At 41.2% G+C, this 16,433-nt stretch overlaps 1 protein-coding gene across 1 annotated transcript in view; it reads right to left on the reverse strand.

Moving 5' to 3' along the window:
- Window positions 1-15,346, reverse strand: part of UGT8 (UDP glycosyltransferase 8) — a 117,827-nt gene extending 102,481 nt beyond the window's left edge. The window contains exon 1 of the mRNA XM_064285414.1: window positions 15,155-15,346. The gene's annotated coding sequence lies outside the window, so the exon portion shown is untranslated. The remainder of the gene's footprint in view (window positions 1-15,154) is intronic.
- Window positions 15,347-16,433: the final 1,087 nt, after the last annotated feature.

The raw sequence follows: 16,433 nt of genomic DNA on the forward strand, positions 1-16,433 counted from the left end.
TCAGATGCTTTAATCTATGCCCTTGTTGGAATATCTAAGGAACTATAACACGCTCATAATTCCAAGACATTTAATACCTCAAACACACCAAAAAACCAAGCCCACTGCTTTCGAGTCAATTCTGACTCATACCAACTCTACAGGACAGAGTAGAACTGCCTCATAGGTTTCCAAGGAGGATTTGATTACCACGTGCTTTTAAAAAATGAAGTCCATACTACCAGTTAAAAAAATGAACAAAATCAGTCTTAGAAGAAATACAACCATAATGTTCCTTAGCAGCGAGGATGGCAAGACTTCAATTCGCTTACTTTGGACAAGTCACCAGGAAACACCAATCACTAGAAAGAGGCATCATGTTTGGTAAAATAGAGGGGCAAGGAAAACAGGGGAAACCCTCAAAGAGATGGATTAACACAATATACAGCAAAAATGGACTCAAACAGGCCAGAGAGCATGAAGATGGCGCAGGACTGCGCAACATCAGTTTTGTTTTACATAAGGTTGCCGTGAATCTGAGTTAGCTCCCTGGCAGCTAATAGCAACAATCAGCCTCTCAGGGTAGGAAGCCTGGCTTCTCCTGAGGAAGCCCACATCTCCCCCAGAGCTTCTGATGCAATCTCCTACCCTCTTGTCATCAAGGACCTTGTTTAGATGTCTCTCTCTCTTCAAAATGTTCACTCTCTCCTATTCTACTGGTTTCTTCTACAAAGGCCATACATATGATCAAGTTTCCATCTTAAAAACATCTATCTCAACACTCTCATTGAACCTAAGACAGACAGAGCCCTTGTATAAGCAACAGTTGCTACTAACCTCCTAATCTCTATGAGGCAGTTCTACTCTGTCCTATAGGGTCGCTATGAGTCGGAATCGACTGGATGGCATTGGATTGGGTTTTTAACCTCCTAGTCACCATTTTTTTTTTTTTTTAATCACCATACCCAATGCCTACTCTTCATAAAAATGGCTAGTATTTATTGAACACAATGCGTCACCTTCCAGGCACTGTGCTTTACATACTTTATCTGATCTGATCCTCATAGTGGCATTGTGAAGTATGTATTTTTTAATCTCTTTTTTTTGAACAAGGAAAAAGAGCTAAATTGTAAATAAACTGTCCCTGTACTATATGAAGTGTCTCCAAATTTGTCCCTACCATATGTCAGACAATAGACTTTCTCTTGAATTCTGGACCACACAACTCAAAAGTCATCTTTGAAATACCTTAGTGATTACCACCTAAAAAACCTTAACCCAAAAAGAAACCTTAAACATACCATAAAAAACAAAAAAACAAATCGCAGTGCATTTTGGCTCTAAGACAGAAAGTTTCTATTCTAAGACAGAAAGTTTCTATTCTATCATATAATGGGTTGCTTGCTGAATGAGTAGCTGAATTAATTATTACATATCACAGATACCCACTCTAGGAAATCAACATGTCTGGTTCAAAATGCCTCTCTGTCCATCCCCTTTTGGACAGGACAATAGGAGAAGAAATAGGAATAAAAATATATTTAAGTAGTATTAGAATGATCAGTTGAATTAATTTTACTAGTAAAAGCAATGGTCTGAAAGCCTAAAAGCATTCAGGGCCCATATAGAGGCTATACGAGTACTGTCCAGTACAGACAAGTGCTATACTATTCAAGTATGATTTCAATAAAAAGACAGGATCCTTCTCTAATGATGGGCAGACCTCTATCCCTAGCATCCTTGGCCAACTCTTTATCCACACCCCCAACCCAGATCTGAAAGCCAATCACGAGGATTCCTCCTCTGAGTTCCCTACAAAAGGCAGGGAAGGATATAATTTCCAGAAAAGGAGGAGTAAGAGGGAGAGGGGAGAAACAGTGACCCTGGGAGAGCAAAAGGTCGGAGCAGGAAAGCCAGAGTGCCTTGTTTCTGTGTATTTTGCAGAGTTTGGAAATTTGAAGAAAAAGTATTTTCCAAAGCATGTGCTCAGACAGTCTAATGGACCAAAGTAATACAACCACCTCTCAATGTCCTCAAGAATTAATGAAAACTGGCAAATAACACAAACATCACCTATTATTACTTAACCTACTTATTTCCTTACTTTACTGAAGGGATTTCTTAAAATGTATTTTTATTCCTATTCCATCTCCTACAGGCCTGACCAAAAGGAGATGGAAGGGGAGAAGAACTTTGAAATTACCAAAAGAGGAAATGAGTACTGAAATGAGAAAGAAAAAAGAAAAGGACTATGCCCAGACTGGTGCTTTGAATTAACTGGTATAAAACAACTGTTAGGCAGGGATGTTGGTGAAAAGCACAATTAGAATGCTTCCTGAGCAGACATTCTTAAAGTGTGTAATCGTTATTTTCTCAAGCTACTGGTTCATGACATCAAACATATTTATATTCAAATTTAAAAGCAAATTAAAAACTAAACACAATCATCCTAGAATTAGATATTAACTATTTCTAATAGTCTATTAGTCCATCTATTAGAAGCCCTCTCTCACACACACACACACACACACACACACACACACAAAAATCAGCTGACATCAAGTTGATTCCCACTCATGGCGACCCCGTGTGTTTCAGAGTCAAACTATGCTCCATAGGTTTTGCAATGGTTGACTTTTTTTGGAAATAGATTGCCAAGTCTTCTCCTGAGGCCCTTCTGGGCGGACTTGAACCACCAACTTTTCAGTCAGCAAACAAGCACTTAACCGTTTGCACAACCCAGTGACTCCATTTGGAGACCCAGTAACATTAAATGAAAAACTTGTTAAACTACAGTATTATAATTTTATAATAAAGAGTTCAATGAACCTATAATATTTCTCCAGGTCAATTTTTTCCTGTTGTAAGTGATACAGAGCAAGATCTGCACTGTTCCTATATAGAAAAAGTCATTTAAAAACAAAATAAGAGAACATCTCAACTTTGATACAATTTTAGGAAAAACAAAAGGAAGAAAGCATCAGTATACATGTAGAAAATCAAATAACTTACCTACCCTTGTCTCTGGGTGGTACAAGTGGTTAAGAGCTCAGCTGCTATCTGAAAAGTTGGAGGTTCAAACCCACTCAGAGGAAGCACCTGGGAAGAATGACCTTGAGATCTACTTTCGAAAAATCAGCCATTGAAAACCCTGTAGGGCACAGTTCTATTCTGACACACATGGTGTCACTGAGTCTAAATCAACTCAGTGGCAACTGGTATGGGAAATTAAGTATTCCCAAGATATATTTAACGTCACAGAAGGTAACTATAATATTTTCCCACCAACATTCCTAATAAATCTCACTGACCTGGGATGGAGTTCACTATTTTGGATGTTGAAAACAGTGTTTGTTTGCTTGTTTTAATTATACTCATTCTCGGATCAATATTACGGTTTCCCCTATGATATACCCTGCTACACATGGCCCAGAAATTACACTGAATTACTGCTAATTCAGTATGTACTGTCCTTTCCCTCTTCGTTTTTCCCCTTACTGTTGTTTTTCCTTTTCCTCTCCCACCTTGCTCTTATTCATTATTTCTTACTTCCCCTCCTAGTTTCCCTTATTCTCACTTTCCCTCCATTAAGCTCTCTCTCTCAAAGTATTGGGGAATATTTCCTATAATATCCCCAAAGGTTTTTCAACACTGGAGAAAATAGAGTCAATAATTTAGCATTAATATTCCTTAAAACAGTTCCACACTTGACCTTATCCACATTTTTCCCCCTTTTAAATAGACAGACAAACCTGTTGGACTAGTTTTCCTCTTAGTCCTGCTCTCCTGATTGGCTGGTAAGTACATCTGAAGGACAGGCATAGCAGCACAAATGCAAAAGCTATGTAAAGCACAAGGGACCTCTTCATAAAGAAAACCCATGGTTAAGGGCCCTCAGGTCTTGCACTAACTGCCTAGTCTTAGGCAACTCTCTCAAAGCAGGAAGGAAACCACACTGAATCACATCTTCCATTGTTACGTTAAAAAAAAAAGAATTATTCCTTTTGATAATATCTTGTCTTCTGAATAGTGGCTATTATGATGAGGGGGAGGGGTAGTGTCAGATTAAGTTTGTTTTGTTTTGTTTTTCTTTTTAGGGAAAACCACTTTTATTCATTTTCACCATCTTTAAAAAAAAAAAAAAAAGCACACCGGAATACAGTTAAAATTTTATACTATGATGATTCCATTCTTGAATTCTGTTAGCATAATAAATACTAGATTTACTTCTCAGGTTTGGCAAGAGTTAGATTAAGTCTTTTATCTTAAGAAGTTCAAGAAACTCTGAGGAATGAGACTACATTCAAATGTGGTACAGAGCTGTGCCTGAGTTTTGCTGCTGTTGTTGTGTGTGTGTGTTTGCTTAAGTAGACTAGAAAAACTTGAGTTTTCAAAACAGTACTTGTCTTAAGGGAAGATTTACTTCGATATTGCTTTAAATAGTCTCTCAGTACATTTAAAATATGCTTTTTTTTAAAATCACTGTCCACACTTTTTAACATAAGATATAACAAATAATATAATAAACACCTGTATGCCCATCCCCTATATTTAACATGTGTTAGATTCTTGCCCGATTTTCTTTAGTTGCTTAGAAAATTTTAAATTCTAGAAAATCAATTTATAAAACCTGAACTTTTAGACAATTTTTCAGGAATATATTATTAAAACGCAGCACATTTATAAACCTGACTCTCCTTTCTAAGTTCATACTGTTTAAACTTCTAAATGTTGTGTTATTTGAATTTGGAAATGTCTCACTTAGAGGAATGTTAACTGTATAGTTATTACTTATTAAGGCAAACAATATCTAATGCACCAGCTGCATGATTACAACTTGATGTCGTGAACATATTTCTAGTGTTAAATTTCTTCATAATAGAATTGAAAGGGGCAAAAGGATTTTACACATATTTTGTGTTAATAATATTCCAAAATCAAGCAAATATTTACCAAGTCAATTATAAACTTATCATTTATTTAGTGAACTGGACTATTTCAGGATGTGTTTTCATTATCTAACCCATTATATCTTCAAACTGATTATACCTTCAAAATAAAATCAATGTAAATGATTATTTTGAGTTAAAAATTCAGAAAACACTAGCAAAACACACACTCTGAAATGTTCCTACTACATACTCTTTCCGTCAAATCCATATATGCTAATACTAAATAAAGTGCCACCCAGAGAGTAGGAACTGACCCTAGGCTCGCCTAGATATTCTGCCATTCAGAAGTCTAAAGGTACCCATCTATGCACTCCTGAATGCTGACCTAGGTGTGGTACTCGTGTTTTGGTCAATTTTAACCTCACATCTCTTATCCATGTGAGAAGGCTGAGCATGACAATATTAGATCTAACAATTAGTTGGTGGATATGCACCATGGAATACCTGTCATAAGTCCTAAACTGAAAATCCCCTGTACCATTCACGAGCTCTTTAAGTAATGGGACCATAAATAGCGACTGAGTAAACACAGAGAACAAAAAGCACCAAAACTCAACTCCAAAACAGAAAGCTGCTGGTTTCAAAAAATGCGGCTGGAGTGTTCCAGGTAAAGAACAGGATCACATATGAAACGGCCTTCCGTTCAACTTTGGAAAAAAACCACCACATCAGTTGCTGACGAGTAAATTCCAAATCACGGCAACCCCACATGTTGCAGAGGAGAACTGCACTCCAAGGGGTTTTCAAGGATGTGACCTTACAGAACCAGATCACCAGGCCTTTCTTCAGAGGTGCCTGTTGGCAAGTTACAACCTTTCAGTTAGTAGCAGAGCACTAAACCATGTGCACCACCCAAGAACGCCTCACCTTAAAAAATAATCCACATCTGTTCCATTTTTAAAGACTTGTTGGGTGTCCTAAAAGCTCGGTACTACTAAGTGTTAGGTAAACAAATGCTAACTGGTGAATAACAACAAATATGTATTTACACAGACATATTAATTTGAACTAAAAAAAGAGTAAATATAAGTTATAACCAAAAATCACCAATATGCCTTAAAACCAATTAGGAAATAATATGCACTATGTTCATTTGCTGACTGGTTCCCAAAACAGTTTATATATAAATTTCTTCCCAAAATTCCCACTAATTACAGAATAAAAATTCATGTGTATATTAAAATAAAAATCTAATTTTAAATGCTTGTCTCTATATAAAGCATCACTTCATTCAAACAGAAAAAATCCAAAGGACAAAAAAGGTATTTTTTAATATCGCAATACTGTTGTCATTGGCCAGGTAGCTGTCTTCCGAATTTCTTGGCATAGATGAGTGCTTCCAGTGTTGTATACCTTTGTTGAAACATCTCAATTGCTATTTTGTCAATTTCTGGAAATTTGGAAGACAGCTACCTGTCCAACCGACTGGAAGAGATTCATATTTGTGCCTGTTCCCAAGAAAGGTGATATAACAAAGCGAAAATGATCAAATATCGTTAAGATCACACACAAACTTTTGCTAAAAATAATTAATAGTTGCAGCAGTACATTGACAAGGAACTGCCAGAAATTCAAGCCAGATTCAGAAGAGGACGTGGAAAGAGGGGTATCACTGCTAATGTAGAAGGATCTTGGCTGAGAGCAGAGAATGTCAGAAGGATGTTACCAGTGTTTTACAGGCTATGCAAAGATAGTCAACTCTGTGGATCATAACAAATCATTCATAACATTGTGAAGAACCAGAATGCCAGAACACTTAATTGTGCTCACGGAGAGCCTGTAGAGGCAGTCATTCAAATAGAATGAGTAGATACTGCGTGTTTTAAAATCAGGAAAGGTGTGTGTCAAGGTTGTATGCTTTCACCATATTATTAAATCCGTATGCTGAGTAAACAATCCAATAAACTTTACTACATGAAGAAGAACGCAGCATCAGGATGGGAGGAAGACTCATTAATACCCTGCAACAAGCAGATGACACAACCTTACTTGCTAAAAGCCAAGAGGACTTGGAGAACTTACTTTTGAAGGTCAAAGCCTTCAGTATAGATTACACCTCAACATAAAGAAAACTAAAATCCTCAGAACTGGACCAATATGCAACATCATGATAAATGGAGAAAATATTGAAGCTGTCAAGGATTTCATTTTTTTTAAATTAACTTTTATTGAGCTTCAAGTGAACGTTTACAATTCAAGTCAGTCTGTCACATATAAGTTTACATACATCTTACTCCATACTCCCACTTGCTCTCCCCCTAATGAGTCAGCCCTTCCAGTCTCTCCTTTCGTGACAATTTTGCCAGCTTTCCGCTCTCTCTATCCTCCTATCCCCCCTCCAGACAGGAGATGCCAACACAGTCTCAAGTGTCCACCTGATATTATTAGCTCACTCTTCATCAGCATCTCTCTCCCACCCACTGTCCAGTCCCTTTCATGTCTGATGAATTGTCTTCAGGGATGGTTCCCGTCCTGTGCCAACAGAAGGTTTGGGGACCATGGCCGCCAGGATTCCTCTAGTCTCAGTCAGACCATAAAGTATGGTCTTTTTATGAGAATTTGGGGTCTGCATCCCACTGATCTCCTGCTCCCTCAGGGGTTCGCTATTGTGCTCCCTGTCAGGGCAGTCATCGATTGTGGCCGGGCACCAACTAGTTCTTCTGGTTTCAGGATGATGTAGGTCTCTGGTTCATGTGGCCCTTTCTGTCTCTTGGGCTCTTAGTTATCGTGTGACCTTGGTGTTCTTCATTCTCCTTTGCTCCAGGTGGGTTGAGACCAATTGATGCATCTTAGATGGCCGCTTGTTAGCATTTAAGACCCCAGACGCCACATTTCAAAGTGGGATGCAGAATGTTTTCATAATAGAATTATTTTGCCAATTGACTTAGAAGTCCCCTTAAACCATGGTCCCCAAACCCCCGCCCTTGCTCCGCTGACCTTTGAAGCATTCATTTTATCCCGGAAACTTCTTTGCTTTTGGTCCAGTCCAATTGAGCTGACCTTCCATGTATTGAGTGTTGTCCTTCCCTTCACCTAAAGCAGTTCTTATCTACTAATTAATCAATAAAAAACCCTCTCCCTCCCTCCCTCCCTCCCCTCCTCGTAACCACAAAAGTATGTGTTCTTCTCAGTTTTTACTATTTCTCAAGATCTTATAACAGTGGTCTTATACAATATTTGTCCTTTTGCCTCTGACTAATTTCGCTCAGCATAATGCCTTCCAGGTTCCTCCATGTTATGAAATGTTTCACAGATTTGTCACTGTTCTTTATCGATGCGTAGTATTCCATTGTGTGAATATACCACAATTTATTTACCCATTCATCCGTTGATGGACACCTTGGTTGCTTCCAGCTTTTTGCTATTGTAAACAGAGCTGCAATAAACATGGGTGTGCATATATCTGTTTGTGTGAAGGCTCTTGTTTCTCTAGGGTATATTCCGAGGAGTGGGATTTCTGGGTTGTATGGTAGTTCTATTTCTAACTGCTTAAGATAACGCCAGATAGATTTCCAAAGCGGTTGTACCAGTTTACATTCCCACCAGCAGTGTATAAGAGTAAGGATTTCATTTTTACTTGGATCCACAGTCAACGTCCACGGAAGCAACAGTCAAGAAATCAAATGACCTATTGCATTGGACAAATCAGCTGCAAAAGACCTCTTTAAAGTGTTCAAAAGCAAATGGACAAAGGTGAGCCTTACTCAAGACATGGTATTTTCAATCACCCTAGTGGAATCGGCTTGATGGCAAAGGGTTTATTTGGTTTTTCATATGCATGAGAAAGGTGGACAATGAATAAGGAAGGCTGAAGAAGAACTGATGCATCTGAATTATGATGCTGGAGAAGAATATTGACTATACCATGGACTACCAGAAGAACAAACAAATCTGTCTTGGAAGAAGTACAACCAGAATGCTCCTTAGAAGCTGGAACTGCGAGACTTCATTTCAAGTAGTTTAAACATGTTATTAGGAGGGGCCGGTCCCTGGAGAAAGACATCATGCTTGGTAGAGGGTCAGCGAAAAAAGAGGAAGACCTTCAACAAGATGGATTGACACAGTGCCTGCAACAATGTGCTCAAACATTACAAAGATTCTGAGGATAGCGCAGGACTGGGCAGTGTTTCATTCTGTTTTTAGGAACAGACTTGAAGGCACCTAACAACAACAATGTCAATTTCGACTCACAGTGATCCCATGTGACAAGAGCAGAACTACCAATAGGTTTTTCTTGACTGTTATCTTTATGGAAGTATTTCGCCAGGTTTTTCTCTCACAGAGCTGCTGAATGCGTTCGAACCACCTATCTTTTGCTTAGCAACTGAGCTCTTAACCTTTGCACCATCAGGGCTCCTTCAGTATTGCTATAGTAGACTGAATTCTTTAAAAAAACAAAAACAAAAAAACCTCTATAAGTCAGTTCTTTCACTATTACAGAGGTTAATAATTGTTTTTCACATTATCTATTTTTAAGATCCCATAAGATAAGGACCTGGAAACCCTGGTGCTGTAGTGGTTAAGAACTATGGCTGCTAACCAAAAAGTCAGTGGTTCCAATCTACCAGGCACTCTTTGGAAACTCTATGGGGCAGTTCTCCTCTGTCCTATAGGGTTGCTATGAGTCTGAATCGACTCAATGGCAGTAGGTTTGGGTGGTTTTTAAGATGAGAAAGTGCCTTCTGAGCCATCAAATATTATATTTTGTTTGGTTTCAATATAACTTGTCTTTGTTGTTGTTTTTTGTTTTCAGATGCTTTTTAAATAATCTATGCCCTTACTGGAATAGCTAAGGAACTAGAACACACTCATAATTCCAAGATATTTAATACCTCAAACAAGACATTAAAAATGTCTATGGTTTGATTGCCAGTGCTTCTAAAATACAAAGTCCATACTATCAGCCAAAAGAATGAACAAATCAGTCTCAGAAGAAATACAACTATAGTGTTCCTTAGAAGTGAGGATGACAGACTTTAGCTTGCTTACTTTGGACAAGTCAACAGGAAAAACCAATGACTAGAAAAGATACCATGTTTGATAAAACAGAGGGCCAACAAAAACAAGAGAAACCCTCAGTGAGATGGATCAACACAACATGCAGCAACAATGGACTCAAACATGCCAAAGAGCGTGAAGATGGCACAGGACTGGGCAACATCAGTTCTGTTTTACATAAAGTTGCCATGAATCTGAGTTAGCTCCCTGGCAGCTAACAACAACAATCAGCCCCTCAGGCTGGAAAGCCTGGCTTCTCCTGAGGAAGCCCACATCTCCCCCAGAGGTCCTGATACAACCTCCCACCCTCTCTTCAAGGACCTTGTTTGATGGCTCTTTCTCCAAAATGTTCACTTCCTCCTGTTCTACTGGTTTCTTCCTCTAAGGCTATAAATATGATCAAGTCTGCATCTTAAAAATATCTATTTCAAACACCCTCACTGAACCTAAGAGAGAAAGAGATAGAGAGCACTTTTGTAAGCAATAGTTGCTACTGAACTCCACATCACCACACCTGCTTTTCATGAAAATCCCTAGTATTTATTGAACACAAACGAGTAACTTTTCAGGCACTGTGTTTTACATTCTTTATCTCATTTAACCCTCATAGTAGCAATATGAAGTGTTTTTTTTAATTTCCTTTTTGTAGAGAAGGAAAAAGAGCTAAATTGTTTAAGTTCAAGGTCACAGAGTTATTCAGGGGCAGCACCAGGACTGTCAGGTGTTCCACATTTCAGTACTTGACATCTCCTCAAAATCCTCTCTTTCTTTAGGCACTAAAAATCTGTTCTCCCCTGACTCTTCCCCTGCTTTTCTCAATCTGTACCTTCTCATTCTTCTTTGCTGCGCCCCTTTTCTCTACCAAACTCTTAAAAGTTAGGATTCCCCCAGGCCTCTATTTTCCTCTTACTCTTTAGTCTTCGCCCAGGGAGACCTATTAACTTCCATTATATTTCAGCTAAAAGCTGCTAAATCAGTCTATCCACTCAGCCCCCATCTCTCTATCCATTCATTTATCCACCTGCTTATCTAGCCCAGACTTCTCTGCATAGAACTTCTGTGCAATGATCCATTGGACACTCATCTCCTGTTATTTTCTATAAGCACATATTCTACATGTCCGAAACTGAACTCTCCACCTTTGCTCCTCAGATCGGAACTTTCTTTGAAGTCTCTATCCTATCTTCCTACACCCCTACCATTTAATCAGCCAACTATGGTAGTCCACATCTCTGTGGCCAAACCCTTTCAGTTCATCCCATTATCACTTTAGCCTAAGGCCCTCAACCTTTTTTATCAAGATCATTCTAATACTTTTTCAAGTGCTCCTCCTGCCTCCATCCTCTCATTCCTCAGATCCGTCCCTCCAGATTACTGTGACAGCTGTCTTCTCACCATATCACTCCTTTGTTTAAGACAACCTTGAACAAAAATGGTCCATACTCCTTAGGATGGCAAACATAGCCCTCCCATGGTCTCGTCCCTGCTGACACCCACACTTTTAAGTCACCTTCTCTATGAAGCCTCTCTAGTTTTCCACCCCATAGAGAATTGGCTACTTCCAAATCCCTGCTCCGGATACTTTCTGCATATCTCTATCACAGTACTCATGGTACTATACTGTACTTATTAATCTAACTTCCTATCTATCTCTCCCAGTTCAATTCAGGGCCCTTCTGGAGTCTTATTTGTCTGCATATCCCCAAAGCTCAGTGCCTGGCACATAGTATGCTTTTAATAAATGTTTGTCTAATAAAAGAATGAATGTTTGTGAAGTGCTACCAGTGAAGAGAACATGACTGCTACTGTTTTCAAGACTAAATTATATTATTTCATTTGAACTGATTTGATTATGGAGCTCTTCCATGAGTAAGTATGCAAAATAATATTTAAATGACTGACCTAGCCTCAAGTATGCTTATCAGGATTATCAAATCATACTCCTTATTCCTGACTTCCAGAGTAGGGAAATACATCAACATTGCGTATGGCTAGCGAGTTTCAATAAAATAAAGTGGAATATAAAAATAGCACAGTATACAGATTCCTAAACAAAGACGATCTGGAGTCTACCATAAGAAAAGTAAATTTTTTATAAAGAGCAGCTTCAATTTCTCGGAAAAGCAATAATTTTCCTAGAAGACTGAACTGTCTGAAATTAACACACATTTCTAAAGAACTTTTCTATTTAAGTTCTTTAAACTTTTCTATTAAAAACACATTTATACAGACGCCGCCCTTCTGGGAATCTCAGCCACTAAGCTCACGATCTAGCCCAGAAGTAAAGCCTGGGAACAGCAAGTGTCTGTCACAAAGTCCACAGGCTCTATACTCGGGCAACAGCCCACACCATTTCATGGAAAACAAGACAACAGGTAACAGCAGCAGGGCCTGCTCACTGCCTGACAGCAGTAGGAAGTGATAGCTGATAACAGAAAGAGGACCCAGAAAAACCATAAAAAGAAGAATGGTACTTCTGTCTCCATCCTAGTATTTCAACCCAGCAAACCAAGACTATTTATTATAAACAAAAACAGCTCTATACACCTCAAGGAATAGCACTATTCAATTCTTTATGAATTCATGTCCATAAAGACAGCTCAATAAAAAAGATTAGCTTATATACAATATCCTTTAAGGGAGAAAGAAAGGGGGTTAAGATTTAGAAATTGTTTTATTGGCTAAATTTTAAAACGTTTTAGTAATTAATGGTGTGAGGTGCTGTGAGAAAATGTGCTAACATAAATAAGCACTAACCCAGATAGTGTCAAATAAATGAGACATTACTATATATTACATAAACAATCAAAGGATTTTACTGTCAAGGTGTACCTTGGAAATCTAGTGTGAATTAACAGCATTAAATCAATACTATCTGATAAACAGACACGTATAATTTTGAGCAAAAGAGTTTGAGAATTGTGGTTATTTTCCTTTTTCAGCAATTTAAATGGTGATTAAGCTGATGGCTGTTTCTATCATAAAATGTTTTAACCAATTCAAATGAAATTATTGGAAAAGGTGAACTGTAAAACTCTAAACAAAAAAATAGGTTTTACAAAAATCTAATTTTGTTATAAGTATCTTTATTGACTGCATTTGTTTATTTCTTTTAATATGTGCACTGAGAATAAATACAGCAAGCATAAAACTCTAGAAAGTCTGGATTTAAAAAAAGGAGTTCAAATCTCTATCGTGCTATTACCTGGAAAAAACCAAAGTATACTTTCTTTTCAATTATCCCCAAGTTCCTAATACACTACCAAGCTCTTATTAAATGTCAGGGCACTATGCTTGAATGTAGTTTTTAAATACTGCTATAGCACGAAATTACACAGCACTAGATGTCAACTTAACCTTGTGAGTGGCCAGCAAATCAAACAATACTAGTGTATTTCCCTCTGGAATTATTTAAAATACTTGCTGAAGGAAGTCACATTCCTAAAGCAAAACCTCAGACTACTAGGAGGTAGTTCCTAAAGGAGAAATTAAATTGTCTGTTTCCCTCTCTGCGATAGAAGGAACACAGGCTCAGGTTTAATCCCATTAACACAAATTTCTGGTGTCCTTTACCACATACTTTTCAGGTACATGACTTTTTAGTTAATTTAAAAATCTCCAGGGGACAAAGTGTGATTATTCCTAATAAATGAAAATACTTTTTAAAATACGCTTTCTATCGTTCCTTCAAATGGCAGTCAATTTTTTGTAGGGATACTTGGAAATGAAGCACGCCAATTGCGAGTGAAGACTGGTTTTTTTTTGTTGTTTTGTTTTTCACACGAAATTATCATAAATAGAACCAACAGCACACTTGGCATCTAACCAAACTGCCACAACTTCATGTGATTAATCTTGAAAAACTCACTTTATAAGGTGACAGCCGGATGGAACTAAAGGTTTTTAAAAAGTAATTTGTTTTTAACACTGTCCGTGTAGAACCCACCTGAAATACAGGCTTTGTCTTTTTATTAACACTGGCTCATAATGGAGTTGACTGTGGGTTACGCCTCGTTTGAAAGGCCACCCATCCCTTTCCCATGGGAGACGCCCTGAGAACGACTACTTCAACGCAAACTAGCCTCAGCATTAGTTAGCGGGACTTTCTCTGAAGTTCTCCTTTTTACCCCGCCCTCTGTGATTTTTTTTTTTTTTCTGTGATGCTTTAAGATCAGAATTAGTATTACAGACAGGGGTCCACAGGCAGTCCTGTCCCTAAGCAAGTGCTGCAGAGCGGCACGTTCACCGTTCCCAACTTTCTAAGCCCTCAATTAACCAGATACGGAACTGGTACACTGCCCGCCTCCCACCCCCACCACCTTTGATTGTCCTTTTGCCTAGTCGTGCTGCATATATTTGCACCCTCCGATACCGTCTGCCCCCAACGACGCCCCAAATCATGCATCCCAGGCCCCCTCGCCGCTCCTGCCGCCCTTGGAAGGCGCCCTTCTCCCTTCTGTGCATCCTCCTCTCGCCGGCCCGCCCTCCGTCACCCCATTTCTAGCCCCGGCGGGCCGCACACGCTCCTCAAAGCAAGGGCACGCCGTTTCTTTCCCCTATCCTCGTCGGGACTCATGCACACCCCTGATACCACTATCCATTTCAGGGGGCCGCCCGTACAGGCTGGTGCTGAAAGGTCCCAGCGTATGCGTGGGCAGCCCAGAGACATTCCCCACCCCCAACGCACCACGGTCGGTTTCCCCCTTAGGGGGAGGAAAAAGTCGAGGATAGTTGGAGAGGTCCAGAAGCACCTCCAGGTCCCCCATCCCTGCCTGGCAGTGGGCTCTGGCCTCGCGACTCTGGCGTACACATCCTTTCAGGGTCAAGTGCAAGGTCTTTGGTCGGATCTGTGGCTCCGGCGCTCGGCGCCCTATTATCCCCTCCCTCTGTTTGCACGCACCAACACTAGAGTGGACCCTCAAATGGGTGCCATGTGGGAGAGAAAGAGGTACGAATGCGATCGGAGGCAGCTTGGACAGATCTTTGCAACCTCTCCAGCCCCCAACCTTTCTCCCCACCCCCCGCTATTCATTCCTAACTCCCTCAGCCCAACCCCATCTGCACTTTCCGATTCCAACACCCCCCCCGCCCGCCCCCGGCGCCGCCACCGCCCCTGGATCGCAGCCATTCGCCCAGCACTCACCTCTGGTAGCAAACAACGCCCCTCTCCTCCGCCCAGCCCGTCCCCCTTCCGCCCGCGGGAAAGGCATGGTCCCTCCGCTTACCTCGTTTCTTGGCTGCTGCGTGTGAGTTTGTGTGTCTCTGCCGCGTAATCGTATCCGGGGACAGAAGGGACCCGTGTTTGTGCGCTGGATCAGGTGTCGCCGCCTTTGGTGGTTTGGGGGCGTCAGGGAGGCTGCAGAGTTAGCGTGTTGGCTTAGGACGGGCTTTCCGGGCTCAGAGTTGATGGCAATGCTTTTGCCCACGGCCCCGCAGCGCGCCTGCTCCTCCGAAGCTCTCCGCGGGCCGCCGGGCCCCCCCAGCCGCGCCCCGCCCCGCGCGCGGCGAGCTGAGCTGGAGCGCGCTCCTTTCCTCCCGCGCCTGGCTCAGTGGGGCACGACGCCGCCGGCCGCCACGCGCTCAGCCTCGCATCACACGCCGCTGGTCGCGAGCGCCTCCCCGGCTCCGGGCTGAGGCATGGGTGCCGTCGTGTCTTGGGGCAACGTGCTCGCCGGCTATGCGAGGGGCAGATTCTTGGAACTGAAAAGCTTTCCCGCGGTGCGGCGGGCTGCAGGCTGCCTGGGACGTTTGCAATCCCTCCCGCAGCGCTTGTGCTGCGAACCCTAGGGCTGGCATGTAGCCCCGCCCCGTTCCCCCTGCAAGGCGTGTCCTGTGCCCTCTCGGCCACCGCTCGCCTGGTACCTGTTGCCCGCCTTTTTTTCTTTCCCTCTTAGTAACGCCAGCGTGGTGGTAGCTCACCTTCTCTTGCCTTCCTCGTTTATCTGCATCACTGACCCCCGCCCCAAACCCATTGAAAAGTTGCTCTTGGGCAAAGTGGTGGTGGAGATACTTCAAAGAAAGAGTGGAGCACTTAGGTAACCCCAACCTCCTCTGCCGCCAACCCAGGCTCCAATTCTTGGCCTCATGGAGCAGAAAGCGTTAGAAATGTGGGTTTGGGGATCACTGAAAAAGTAAACTGGGTTACTGGACTCGGTAACATCCCGCCTGCCTCCCAAGCGAGTGCTGAAAGGACCGTTTATGCTTTGCTTGGTTAAGTGTGTGGCGACTTTATCCTGACTATGTTTGCCAGCAGCAGATCCTTGCCAAATTGGCGTCTGGGCCAGGAACCGCTTTGCTACTCAGAGCCTGCTGGGGCAGCCTTCTTTTGGCGCCTCAGTCCTGAGAGGCCAAGTGCCTTTAAGAGTCTGATTGTAGATTGTAAGCTTCCTGGGAACCAGGAAAGCCTAATAGTACTTCGCTTCTCCTCTGATCCTGATTTGCCTCGTATTCCATAAATATAAGAATTGAACGGAGTTATTTATCTTTGAGCGGAGTTATTTATGT

This window comes from Loxodonta africana, chromosome 5 (genome assembly GCF_030014295.1).
Source record: "Loxodonta africana isolate mLoxAfr1 chromosome 5, mLoxAfr1.hap2, whole genome shotgun sequence".
NCBI classification, from domain to species: Eukaryota; Metazoa; Chordata; class Mammalia; order Proboscidea; family Elephantidae; genus Loxodonta; species Loxodonta africana.